Below are 12,608 nucleotides of genomic sequence, written 5' to 3'. Positions count from 1 at the left end.
TGTTCCTAGCCACTGAAGCCCCTGCAGTCAGGTTCCCTGGGGCCCCAGTCCACAATGCCTCTTTAGGGCTTAACCCCTTCCTGCCCACTCTGCACCCAGGGGACAGGAGTGACTGGATTATGTTGGTGGCCCGCAGCAGCCTGGAGCTATTAGCTGCCTTTTGGCACTATGCAGGCAGGGAGCAACGGGAGCTGCTTCCAGCTGCTGGCGGGAAGAAGGGATGAGCGCTGCCAGGTCATCCCTTCTCCCCCATCCCCTCTGCGGCTGGAAGCAGTGCCCATCAATTCCCACCTGCACAGTGGTGAAAGGCTGCTGCTCGACGAGATCTGATGTGAACCCCGGCAGAAACTGAACCTTGTCATGCCCCTTCCCCACCATGTGTTGCCTCTGATGAGAGGACTAGAGCTTTTTGCAGCAAAGTTATAGCGACAAAGTGTCAGTGTTGATGCCGCGCTTGGTTTTGTCACTGTAAATGGCCCCCAGGAGGTGGCCCACAATGCCCATCCTGACCGCTCTGGTCAGCAGTTTGAACTCCACTGCCCTGCACCCATGAACTCAGGCCTCCACCCCTCCTGCTTGGAAGGCCCAGGGATTTTTGAAATTCCACTTCCTGTTTTTTCTGTGTGGCATCACATTGCATCTTCCCAGCTGACCATGGCGGCTCCGCGCAGCAAACGCTCTCCTGCTTGGAGCACACCTGAGTTGTTGGGTCTGTAGGGAGAGAAGGCTGTGCAATCCCAGCTCCGCTCCAGCCATAGGCATTTGGATATCTACAGTCAGATTTCCCATGGCTTGTTGTATAAGGGCTACAAATGGGACACACATCCGTGTTGTGCAAAGCTAAAGGAGTTGAGGCAGGTGTACCAGATGGCATGGGTGGCAAACCATTGCTCCGGTGCTGCACTGAAGACCAGCCACTTCTATAAGGTGCTGGACGCCATCTTTGGCAGTGACCTCACCTCCACTGCCAAGAGCCCCATGGATACTTCAGCTAGGGCTGCCAGGAGTCTGGTTTTCGACTGGAACACCCGCTCGAAAAGGGACATTGGCAGCTCCGGTCAGCACCACTGTCAGGGCTGTTAAAAGTCTGGTCAGCAACGCAGTGGGGCTAAGGCAGACTCCCTGCCTGCCAAGGCTCTGCACAGCTCCCCGGAAGCAGCCGGCATGTCCCTGCGGCCGCTCGGCTTAGAGGTACTCAGAGAAGGTCCGCGTGCTGCCCCCGCCCCCAACACCGGCTCTGCAGCGCCCATTGGCTGGGAACTGTGGCCAGTGGAAGCTGCGGGGGGGGGGGGGGCGGCGTCTGCGGGCGCCAGCAGCATGTGCCATGCAGAGCTGTCTGGCCACACCGCCACATGCCGGCCGCTTCCAGGAGCAGCACGGAGCCAGGGCAAGCGGGGAGCCTGCCTTAGCCCTGCTGTGCTGCTGACTGGGACTGACCTGAGGTAAGTGTTGCCCAGCCAGAGGCCGCACCCCAAACCCCCTGCCCCAGTCTGTAACACTGTCCCACATCCTATCGCCCTCCCAAACCCCATGCTCCCATCCTCACCCCAACCACCTGCCCCAGGTTGGAACCCACTCCTGCACCCAAATGCTCTCCCAGAGACTGAAACCCCCTCCTGTACTCCAACCCCCTGCCCCAACCCTGAGCCTGCTCATGCACTCCAAACCACTTGGCCCCAGGCCAGAGCCTCATCCTGCATCCCAAAGCCTGCACCCCCCAGCTGAAGCCCTCACTGCCTCCCACACCCTAACCCCCTTCCCCAGCCCAGTGAAAGTCCCCTCCCACACCCTGAACCCCACATTTCTGGCTGCCACTCGGCTCCCACATCCCCCAGCTGGAGCCCTCACTCCCTCCCACACCCCCAGCCCCCTGCCCCAGCCCAGTGAAAGTGAATGAGGGTGTGGGAGAGCAAGTGATGGGGGGGGCTGGAATGAATGGGGGTGGGGCCTCAGAGAAGGGGAGGGGCAGGGCCTCATGGAAGGGGCAGTGCAGGGGTGTGGCAAGGATGTTTGGTTTTGTGCAATTAGAAATTTGGCAACCCTAAATTCGGCTAGGCTGGAGATGACAGACAGTGGACTCAATCCTGAGGATGCAGTCATGGATGAGGCGGTTGAGTTGGGAATGATGTGGCACATATGCTTTGATCCTTCCCCCAGTGTAGAAAACTTTCCTGCATCACTCAGCAGTCACTGGTGCAGGGACCAAAGTGGCACACAGGTGAGCAGCATAGGGACGGGGTCTGAAGCTGCATGTGTGCAGGAGATGTACCCTTGCATCTTTGCTTACCCTCAGGAGTCAGATATCGGCTTAAATGATTCTTACCTGTGGAAAATGGTGGCAGCATTTACAATATTGTCTTTAGTGGCCTGCAGTGATCTGCTTAAAAAAACACATAGACCCTCTGCCCCATCTTGAACACGCAACCCCCTGCTCCGGGGTTAACTCACCATGTTTAGGTTGTTAACCGATGTATGCTTCCCAAGGATAGTGAGAAAGTGATTTGTATGTTTGTACATAAAGGTGTATTTTACTATAATGATTCAATGCTGTGTGTGAACTAACAATCGTGCTTCTGTGTATCATTTCTTGTGCTGCTACAGATGTGGCCTTCAGGGGAACTCCTTACACACCAGCAGAGCATCTCTGCCAGATAAGGAGGCCACCAAGGTGGAGCAAGGAGGACATGTTCTGAGAGATGCACCAATCTTCAGAGGCCGAAATAAGAGAACGCAGGGAGTGGAGAGAGCCCCTGAAGGAAAAATTTAAAATAGAAAGGCAGAACAGAAAGGAGAGTGCGGAGCGCATTGTAAAGGACCAGGAGTGGATGATTAAAGTGATGGAGGAGCAAACAAAGATGTTGAAGTGCCTAATCATGCTCCAGGCAGAATACAAGTATGCTCGCCCCCATGCCTGCAGCTAATATAGAACTGCTTTCCATGCACTCCCCAAACTCTTCCCAAACATTCCTTGCAACTTCCCAAAACGTCTCAGTACCCCATTCACTCCACCCCTTCCGACAGCTTTCAGAATGTAAGCTGGACTTACGCACAACTATGAGAGCCTACTCGGCCCTGCCCTGCACTCTTATCTCTCTTCCCACCAAGCCTTTTGTATGTGTTGTTAATCGGTATTTAATAAAAGCAAATTCTCTGAAAGATAACGAATCTTTATTTGTCTCCTACACATGGGGGTTGCTGCTGGTAGTAATACATAGTGGCAATTTGATCATTTGCTGACTACAAATCCCAGTCAGGAATCATCACAATTTTCATGTATAGCAGTAAGTGAACAAAGCATGGCAGAGAGCTATATAGAAAGACACATGAATGGTGCTCATTGTCAAAATGTTGCTTTAAAGCCTCCCTGATTCGAATAATGCACGCCCATCCCGCCTCCCTCCTCCGTTGTGCCTCTCTAATAACTCAGGTATCTGGCTGCTCAACTTCAGCAGCCAGATGCTCCACCCCAGGGAAACTTTTCACCCCTTAGCCTCACAAATATTATGGAGCACACAACAGGCTGCTATGCCAATGGGAATATTTTCTTCATTTAGGTCCAACCTGCCATAAAGGCAGCACCAGCGCACTTTTAATCTGCTAAGGGCACATTCTGTGGTCATTCTGCACCTGCTCAGCCAACTGCTGAAGCACTCCTTGCTGTCCAGGTTTCCCATGTAAGGCTTCATGAGCCATTGGGTGTAAAGCTATGCTGGGTCTCCCAGGATTGCTGTGGGCATTTTAATATCCTCCACTGGAATCTTCTTGTCTGGAAATAATGTCCCTACTTGGAGCTTTCTGTACAGGCCAGTGCTCCTGAAGACGCATGCGGTATGCACCTTCCTGGACAACCCCACATTGATGTCAGTGAAACTCCCATGGTGAGCCACAAGTGCATGCAATACCATAGAGAAATATCCCTTTCTATTGAGGTACTCCATCACCAGATGCTCCGGGGCCAAATTTGGGGTATGTATGCCATCTAGCACCAGGGCTGGCTCTAGGTTTTTTTGTTGCCACACCAAACTCTGAGAGCGCAACTGCCCAACCGAAAAAAAAAAGGGTGGGCGGAATGCCACCCCTGGAATTGTGCCACTCCAAGCACATGCTTGCTTTGCTGGTGCCTAGAGCCGGTCCTGTCTATCACCCTGCCGCAGTTAGGGAATCCCATTGATGCAAAGCCATTCACTATTTCACGCACATTGCCAAGAGGCACAGTCTTTTGTAGCAGAATGTGCTTAATGGCCCTGCACACTTGCATAACTGGAGCCCCAGTGGTTGCCTTCTCAACTCCAAACTGATTCGCAACCCACCAACAGCAGTCCGGAGTCGCCGGCTTCCACACACCAATTGCCACGTGCTTCTCTACTGAGAGGCCAGCTCTCATTTTGGTGTCCTTGCTCCACAGTCCTGGCACGAGCTCTGCACAAATGTCCAGGAAGCTGGCATTACGCATCCGAAAGTTCTGCAGCCACTGCTCATCAGCCTAGACCTATATAAGGATGCAATCCCACCACTCAGTGCATGTTTCCCCAGCCCAAAAGTGATGGTCCACCATGTTCAGCTGCTCCATGAATGCCAAAAGTAATCTGGTGGTGTTTCTTTCCATGGCACACAGCAGGGTCAGCTTTGGAGCTCATGATATACTGCATGACTATGCGTGATGTGTTCATAACAGTGACCATGAGAGCAGTGTGGGATCCATCCTTTCAGACAGCGATGATGGGTGCACAGTAAACAGGGGGCATTGAAAAATGCCACAAAACACAGTCAGAAGGCCATGGAATGCTGGGATGGAAAAAAACATGACATCATGGGACGTTGAGCCCACACCCATGATGCACTGCTATCCATGCCACCTTCCCACAACTCCTAGCTGCAGAAGGTGGTGAGTAGCACAGTAGGAGAACTACCTAGAGTGCACTGCTCTCATTGTCGATGCTAGAGCACCAACCGTGGACGCGTGCCTCCGACAGGCGTGCCGCTTAATGTGCATTGACAAAATTATGTAGTGTAGACAAGGCCTTAGTTAGCCCAGCCTTGACAGGTGTTTGGCTAACCTGTTCGTAAAAAAGCACCAAGGATGGGGCATCCACAACTTCCCTTGGAAACTTATTCTGGTGCTTAACTAGCCTGATAGTTAGAAAGTGTTTCCCAATAGCCAACCCAGTGGTTCTCAGCCCGTGGGCTGCATGTGGCCCAATTAGCACACAGCTGCAGTCCAGCTGGTTGCAAAAAATAAATTCAAAATTTGCCTCTCTGGTCTGGCAGGGGGCAGGGGCGGGTGAGGGGGTGACAGCATCAGGCAGCCCTGCCAGCAGTGGGGGCCGGTGAGTATGGCAGAGTGCAGGAAAGTGGGTCTCTGGAGGGTCTCTGGGCAGTGAGGGGTGGGGCATTTTAGGAGGGTGCTGGCAGCATAGGCCCAGGAACTAGGGTGGTGCAACACGCCCAGGTTTTACCTGGGGCTCTGCTCCCGGCCCTGTGCCGTAGCATCCCCACTCTTGGCCCCACTCTGTGAAGGGGGTCTCTGGGTGGGGAACACTGGGTATAGGGAGTCAGGGGGCTGCTGGGCAGGGGGTCAGTGAGGTGCGGGCCTGCCACCAAGGGGAAAGGGCAGGCTGGCAGCTCAGGGCTGGGCGGGCCAGTGTGTGTCTGACGCAGTGGTTCACAACCTGCAGCCCACATAATGCACTGTGGGCTGCATACGCAGCCCACACTGGTAAATAGGTTGAGACCCACTGAGCTAACCTAAATCTCCACTACTACAGAGTCAGTCCATTGCTTCTTGTCCTACCGGCTGCTAATATGAAGACCAATTGTTCCCACGCCTGTTTACAGCAGACCAGACCGTATTTGGACCCTGTTAGCAGACTTGAGACTGGACAGGCCCAGCAATTTTAAGATCGCCTCACAGGCCAGGGTTTCTAAATCATTTATCGTTTTCGCTGCTGTCCTCCGGACTCTCTCCAATTTGTCCACGTCTTTCCTAAAGTGCGGCACCCAGACTTGGATGCGGAACTCCAGCTGAGGCCTCACCAGTGCCAAGTGAAGCAGGATAGTTACTGCCCATCTCTTACCTACAACACTCCAGTTAATATACCCCCATAATGATAGTGGCCTATTTTTGCAACTGCATGACATTGTTGACAAGTTCAATTTGTGATCCCCTGTAACCCCTAAGCTCCTTTTCGTCAGTTCTCCTGCCTAGCCAGTTATTCCCCATATTGAAGTAGTGCATTTGATTTTCCTTTAGTACTTTGTACTTGTCTTTATTGACGTGCACCTTGTTGATTTCAGCCCAATTCTCCAATCTGTCAAGGTCGTTTTGACTTCTAAACCTGCCCTCCAAAGAACTAGCAATCCTCTCAGCTTGGTGTCATCCACAAATTTTATAAGCATACTCTCCACTCCAGCATCTGACTTATTAATGAAAATAGTGACTCATACCAGACCTAGGACAGATTCTGGTGAGACTCCACTAAGATGGTCAAGTCACTACAAACTCCCATCGAAGTCAGTGGGAGTTGAGCCCTCAGCACCTAGCCAGATGGGACTCAGAGTTTTCCTCCCACATACACACACACAATCGCAAATCAAAGCAACTACTTTGGCTTGCTTCACGTATTCGCCTTCAGCCCAGCACATTTACTGCAAGCAATTATTGTAAATCAGCTACAGAGAGAGGCTGGCAAACTAAGTGTTATGGACAAAATCAGGCTGTGAAAATAGTACGGTGCCAATGACTATGGGGGATTCAGACAATACCTTCCTCAGCATCATACACCGGTGTCGCATCCGGAAATAATGCTGAGCATAGAGCCGCGCTGGGAAAGTTTGGAGTTTTGCTATAGCTAACTGGTATTTTTCAAACTCAAATAGCAACTTTCAATGAGATGCTAGATAAGAGCTACCGTGTGCTTTGTTAATTGAGGGGCAGACGAACTGAGAGTCATTGTGTTTGTTCTAGTCATGAAATGCCTCAGATGAAAGGAGAGTCACTGACTAAAAAAGATCTTCCAAAGGGCTTCTGAAATCTGAATGGTTATGAGGGGGTCTTGTGTGTTTATTCCTTAATCGAAGGTAGATAAAATGAGAGGTTAAAGCAGTCTAGCGGGAGGACCCTATGATCACAGTATCTCTATTGACCAGAAGTACAGTGACAAATGTGTGTGTGTGGGGGGGTGCATTTTAATAATGATTAATATTGTCTGTCACTGCCATGCTGTGTCTACCATAGATAGGGATGGATCATTCACCCCAGGAGTCTGTCTGGGTAGCAGAATCTACCAACATAAGGAAAGAGGGCGGAGGCACTTTCTAGTCATTTCCTAGCAATAGCTTACACTAAAGAGACAATGCCAGAGCCAGTAGCCAGCCTTCATGCTCTAGCCTGTAGTCGTGGGGTGGGGTCGAGCATCAAAAGACAGTCTGAACAGGGTGGATAAGGGGGAAAACAAGACCAAGAATCCCACAGACTCAGAGGAAGATTTGAGCTGGTAGGAGACTGTAACATGGTTCTGTTCCGGTAACTGAATAGGAAAGCCTGTCGAACTTAGCTTGTATGAAGCCTGAGACTAGATGAGCCTAAATATGCATGCAGGCTTTTTGTTAAGTTAAAATCCCCTTTTCTCTGATGCTTTTTTCCAACTGCTAAATAAAAAAAATATTTTGTTTTAAGATGTCAGTTGATCACTATCACTGAGCACGGATACTCACCAATCATAATGGAAAGCTATGAAATTAAGACTCAATCATCTGCTCCGCTAAACTGACAGAAAAAAAGTAACCTTTAAATGCCTCAGATTGATGCACTACGGAAAACTGCATCACCTATGCAGTAGTAAAATCACTGGGCTAGAATACAAAAAAATAAAAAATTACCACGTGCTTTCCATGGAGTAGGATGCGATGTATAATATTAATTATACTTAGGCATTTAAATTATATAGTTACATAGTATGGATACAGTCTAAATCTCTATGAATAAATTCTTGGGTCAGTTGTGAGATTGTTTAACAATAAAATCAATGCAGCCCCAGTTGGAACATGTGATTTCATTTCCAATCATGTCCCCTGACAATGATTGTATGACATAATTATTGGTTACTTCTTTCCAGTGTGTGGATAAGTCAGTACCTGTAAATAGTGTGAGAAGTTAGACATGATGATGCTGAGAAGAGGATTCTGGGGGTGGGGGAGAAAGCTGTTGCTACCGTATGGAAAATACAAGTAGCAATTCTGATAGAATTGTTTCTAAATAATTATATAAGCCAAATGTTGCTCTCACACTTGCTAGTGAAAAGCCCAGAGTCAGCTCTGCATACTGTTGCCAGCAGAGTGCAGAACTAGGCCTCCCAGGATTCTAGCCCTATGGCAGATTTAAAAACATCCAGTTTGGTATTTTGTTGTGACGAAAGTTAAACACTTGTTTGCTGTTGCATGTATCAGCTACATCCTAAGATTCCATTGCTTTCAATGGAAAGTTAAGGGACAATGGCAGCAGGTGAACTGATTCCTAAAGCCTCTTTTATTTAAACATAACAGGAATCCAAACAGGGATAGCCTGGTTTTTGAGACAGTCAATTAATACATTCATTTTTCATTTCCGAGTACAAAAAATAGTAGATTTCTGTAATTTACCAATGACAAAGAGGTTTGGTAGGCTCATTGCTATCTCTACATGCCAGAAAACTTCAGTTCAGCTTGATTGGCAGTTGTTGCTCAGGTGGACCCAGAAGTACGCTAGAAGAAGGAGTGGATTGAAGTGATTAAAGTGAACTAGCAGAGTTGTATATGCATAGCTTGCACATAATGTCTAGCACTAGTGCTAATGGTCGCCTCATAATATTTAATCAGCAGGACTGGAGTAAACTCCCAGCCGAGAACTTTACAAGAGCTGGCCAAGGAGCTCTTGTCCCACTAATGTTGATTTTCAGTAAGTCTTGGAACACTGGGAAAGTGCCAGAGGACTGGATGAAAGGTAAAGTTGTATCAATATTTTAAAAGAGAAATGCAATGATCTGTGAAATAGGCCAATCAGCCTGACTGATCCTGGGCAAAATAATGGAATAGCTGATATGGAACTCAGTTAATAAAGAATTTAATGGGGATAATATAATTAATGCCAATCAACACAGGTTTATGGAAAATAGATCTTGTCAAACTGATGAGCTTTTTTTGTTGATGAGAGTATAAGTTTGGTTGATAAAAGATAATAGTGTTGAGGCAATAGACTTCTGTAAGGCATTTGGTTTGGTGCCACACAACATTTTGATTAAGAAAATAAAATGTTACAAAATCAAAGTGGGATACATTAAATGGATTAAAAACTAGCTAGTTGATAGGTCTCAAAATGTGATGATAAGTGGGGAAAAATAATCACTGAGCCAGTGTACTTCTAGTGGGGTCCTTGTTCTTGGCTATTTAACATTTTTATCAATAACCTGGAACAAAACATAAAATCATCACTAATAAATTTTGCCAGCAACACAAAGATTGGGGGGGAACGTGGTAAATAATGAAGAGGACACATCACTGATACAGAACAAGCTGAATCATTTGGTAAGCTGGGTGCAAGTTAACAATAGGGCCACGTGAAAGCCACACACGTAGGAACAAAGGCCCAGATTTTTAAAGGTATTTAGTCATTGTTCTGATGGACTACTGTCCTCCACACCCATGGTTATGTGGGTTAATGAACTGGCAATTTCAGTGACGTATATGTCCATCCTCTGCTACATTTTAGGGATGAGGATTTATTTGTGCAACACATGTATCTTATTGCCAAGTATGTGATTTGTCCCAAGGGAATAATTTGATCCTGATAGGGTCTCTGAGTTGCAGTCCTTGGAAATCTTTAGTTTGTCATTCATAACAGGCTTTTGTGTGTCTTTCTTCCTTTTTTTCCTGTTACTTCTTCCTCTAACACAGGTAATGGTAATGCTGGAGGTGTGGGAATACAGGAATACATGCATCTTGAAATCAAGCATTGTGCCAGGCTGTTATTAAGGCCTTCTGTGGAAGTGTTTCTCCATTGAAGAGTGGCTTGCGGTGTATTTGCTTTGCTTTTTTGACGCTTTCTTTGATAACATCTTAGCAATTTTAACTGCCAGTTTGTAATTGTAACTTCCGAGTTACAGTGTGGGGTAAAAATGATGATTCCACAAAGTAGAACATGAAATATGTCAATGAGAGACAAAAAAAACCCGACATGGAATTTGAGGGCCGTTTTACATTTCATTGTGAACTTGAAAATGGGCTCACTTTACCTATCATTTAAATGGGCCCTTTGTCCAATGAAAATAAGCTGTGCTGCCCCAACGACAGATTTAAACGGCTTGCTAAAAGCAGACTTTTTTGTTGTTGTTGTTGTGTTGTGGAAACACCAGCTACGGTAAACATGTTCAAGGAAGCATGCATAGAAAAATTCTTGTCTGTTTTCATACTCTGCTAATTTGTAGAATTACCACGTACGGTTAGAGAGTAACTGTGTGGGCTGCAGTCAAGATCTCTGCCACTCAAGACAACTTTAAAATTGCTAAAAGCTGCCCCCTTTCTTTTTTGTATTATCTGTATCACCTAGGAGCCCCAGTCACAGACCAGGACCCCATCATGTGAGGCATTGTACAAACACGATACAAAAAGGTGGTCCCTGCCCCAGAGACCTTACAATATAAGTATAACCCTTACATGCTTTCTCTGTCTGGTTGTCTCCATTACACAACCCTATAGTCCTGCCTGACACCTTCCTGTATCCCCTCAGTGGTCCTTCCAGGGGACTTTGAAGTCAATAGTGATATCAACTTGCATGCTAAGGGCAGTGTTTAATTTTTGCCAGAGCTTACCAAGGCTGAACCCCGGGCACCTCTAGGCTTGGCAGTTCTGAGCCCCAGAACCTTTGGGTTTACCGCATCAGTTATGAAAGCAAAAATATTGCTTAAGCCCCAGCAACAAATGGCTTGGGCTCCAGCCGCCCTTTCATTACAAATTAAGCACTGCTTAAGGGTTTGGTGCACAAAATTAGCTTTCTTATGTACTAATCCATACAAGTAAGAAGTTGGAGCCCAGAGACTTCATTGTTTTGCACTTTGTTTTGCCTTGTTACACAGTATATTGTCTTCAGTTTGGCTCAAACATTCATTATAATAAGGTCAAGCCCAACAGCCCTTAATCACATGACTTAATTGGAAACAGTATATGGAAATTGCAGGATCGGCCCCTTCCATTCCTCTGTCTGAGGTTTACATTCACACATATGTGGCAGTTGCTGCTTTTTTGCCACATTTTAACCTAGCTACTTAATAAAATACCGTGAAGAATAATATCAAATACAGTCAGTCATTTGCAGAATGTTTTGTTCAATCTTTTATTGCTTGTTTGGAAACCAAGATATTTTATATTGTCAGTAGCAACTTGTCATAAAAAAATAAAATACAATTATATATGACAGTTTGAATATATTAACAACTCTTTTGTAATACAAATAGTTTAAATATAGGGAAGAAGAATAAATTATGGCTCAGCACAGGCTCACTTGCTGTCTTGAGAAGGCAACTGGAAAATAATGCCCTGAGAATGAGGTAGCAGGATTTTAAATACACAGAATACAAATATATAAGTTAAAATGTAAAATGCAAATTCTAAGCACTGGCCTCTTATTGTAGGTCGCTGTTAAATTTAAGCATATGTGTTCCTAAATCAGGACTTTGGTCTTGATCAAATCATTTTTAGAACATACACTATAAAATAAGTTACCTTTAAATAAAATACAATAATAAATAAAATCAAACTATATTGTACCGCTGAACTACTAAAAGCATCAAAGCAGTCCAATAAACTGTCAAAATTGTACAGAATCCTGGATTTTTACTATTAATGATTTAAAAGGACACTATCAATATTAAAGTCATATATTAAAAAATATTTACCTTTTGTACTAACAATACTTGGATTATTACATCTGAAAGAATTCCCACCCCTTGATTGTTTGTTATTTTGTTCAACACTTCCACTTTTCTCAGCTTAGAGAATGAAACTAAAATGGTCTGATTATAATCAATTTCACTTTCTAGTTTTAGCTTTCCCATCAGCATAACAGGTATTTCTAATAAGAGCTGTCTCCTTGGGATCTAAGACAGTCTCATGCATGGCACAAACTTGAGCTCAACAGGGCACTGTAGAGGAAACATTTAAACCCCAGTGAAATGCTTTCATAGGTTGTGTTTTTAAAAACATGTCTTGAAAATATTTCTATTGGACTTTCTGATTTTTTTTTTTTTTTTGTAGTTTTGGTCCCTTTGTGAAGATGGTGACATGCGCTGACTTTATCAAAGGGAATAACAAGCAGCTACAACCACCCTCTGCCTCCAAAAATCAGACAAATAAATGACATCCCTACCCATTATGGCTCTGTTTCAGGAAAGCACTTAAGCATGTCCTTAAATTAAGTTTCAGAGTAGCAGCCGTGTTAGTCTGTATTCTCAAAAAGAAAAGGAGGACTTGTGGCACCTTACAGACTAACAAATTCAGTGAATACATCCGATGAAGTGAGCTGTAGCTCATGAAAGCTCATGCTCAAATCAATTGGTTAGTCTCTAAGGTGCCACAAGTAC

This window comes from Lepidochelys olivacea, assembly GCF_965140295.1.
Source record: "Lepidochelys olivacea isolate rLepOli2 genome assembly, chromosome: 8".
Classification (NCBI taxonomy): domain Eukaryota; kingdom Metazoa; phylum Chordata; order Testudines; family Cheloniidae; genus Lepidochelys; species Lepidochelys olivacea.
The sequence above is the reverse complement of the archived record's forward strand: the minus strand, read 5'-3'. Positions refer to the sequence as shown.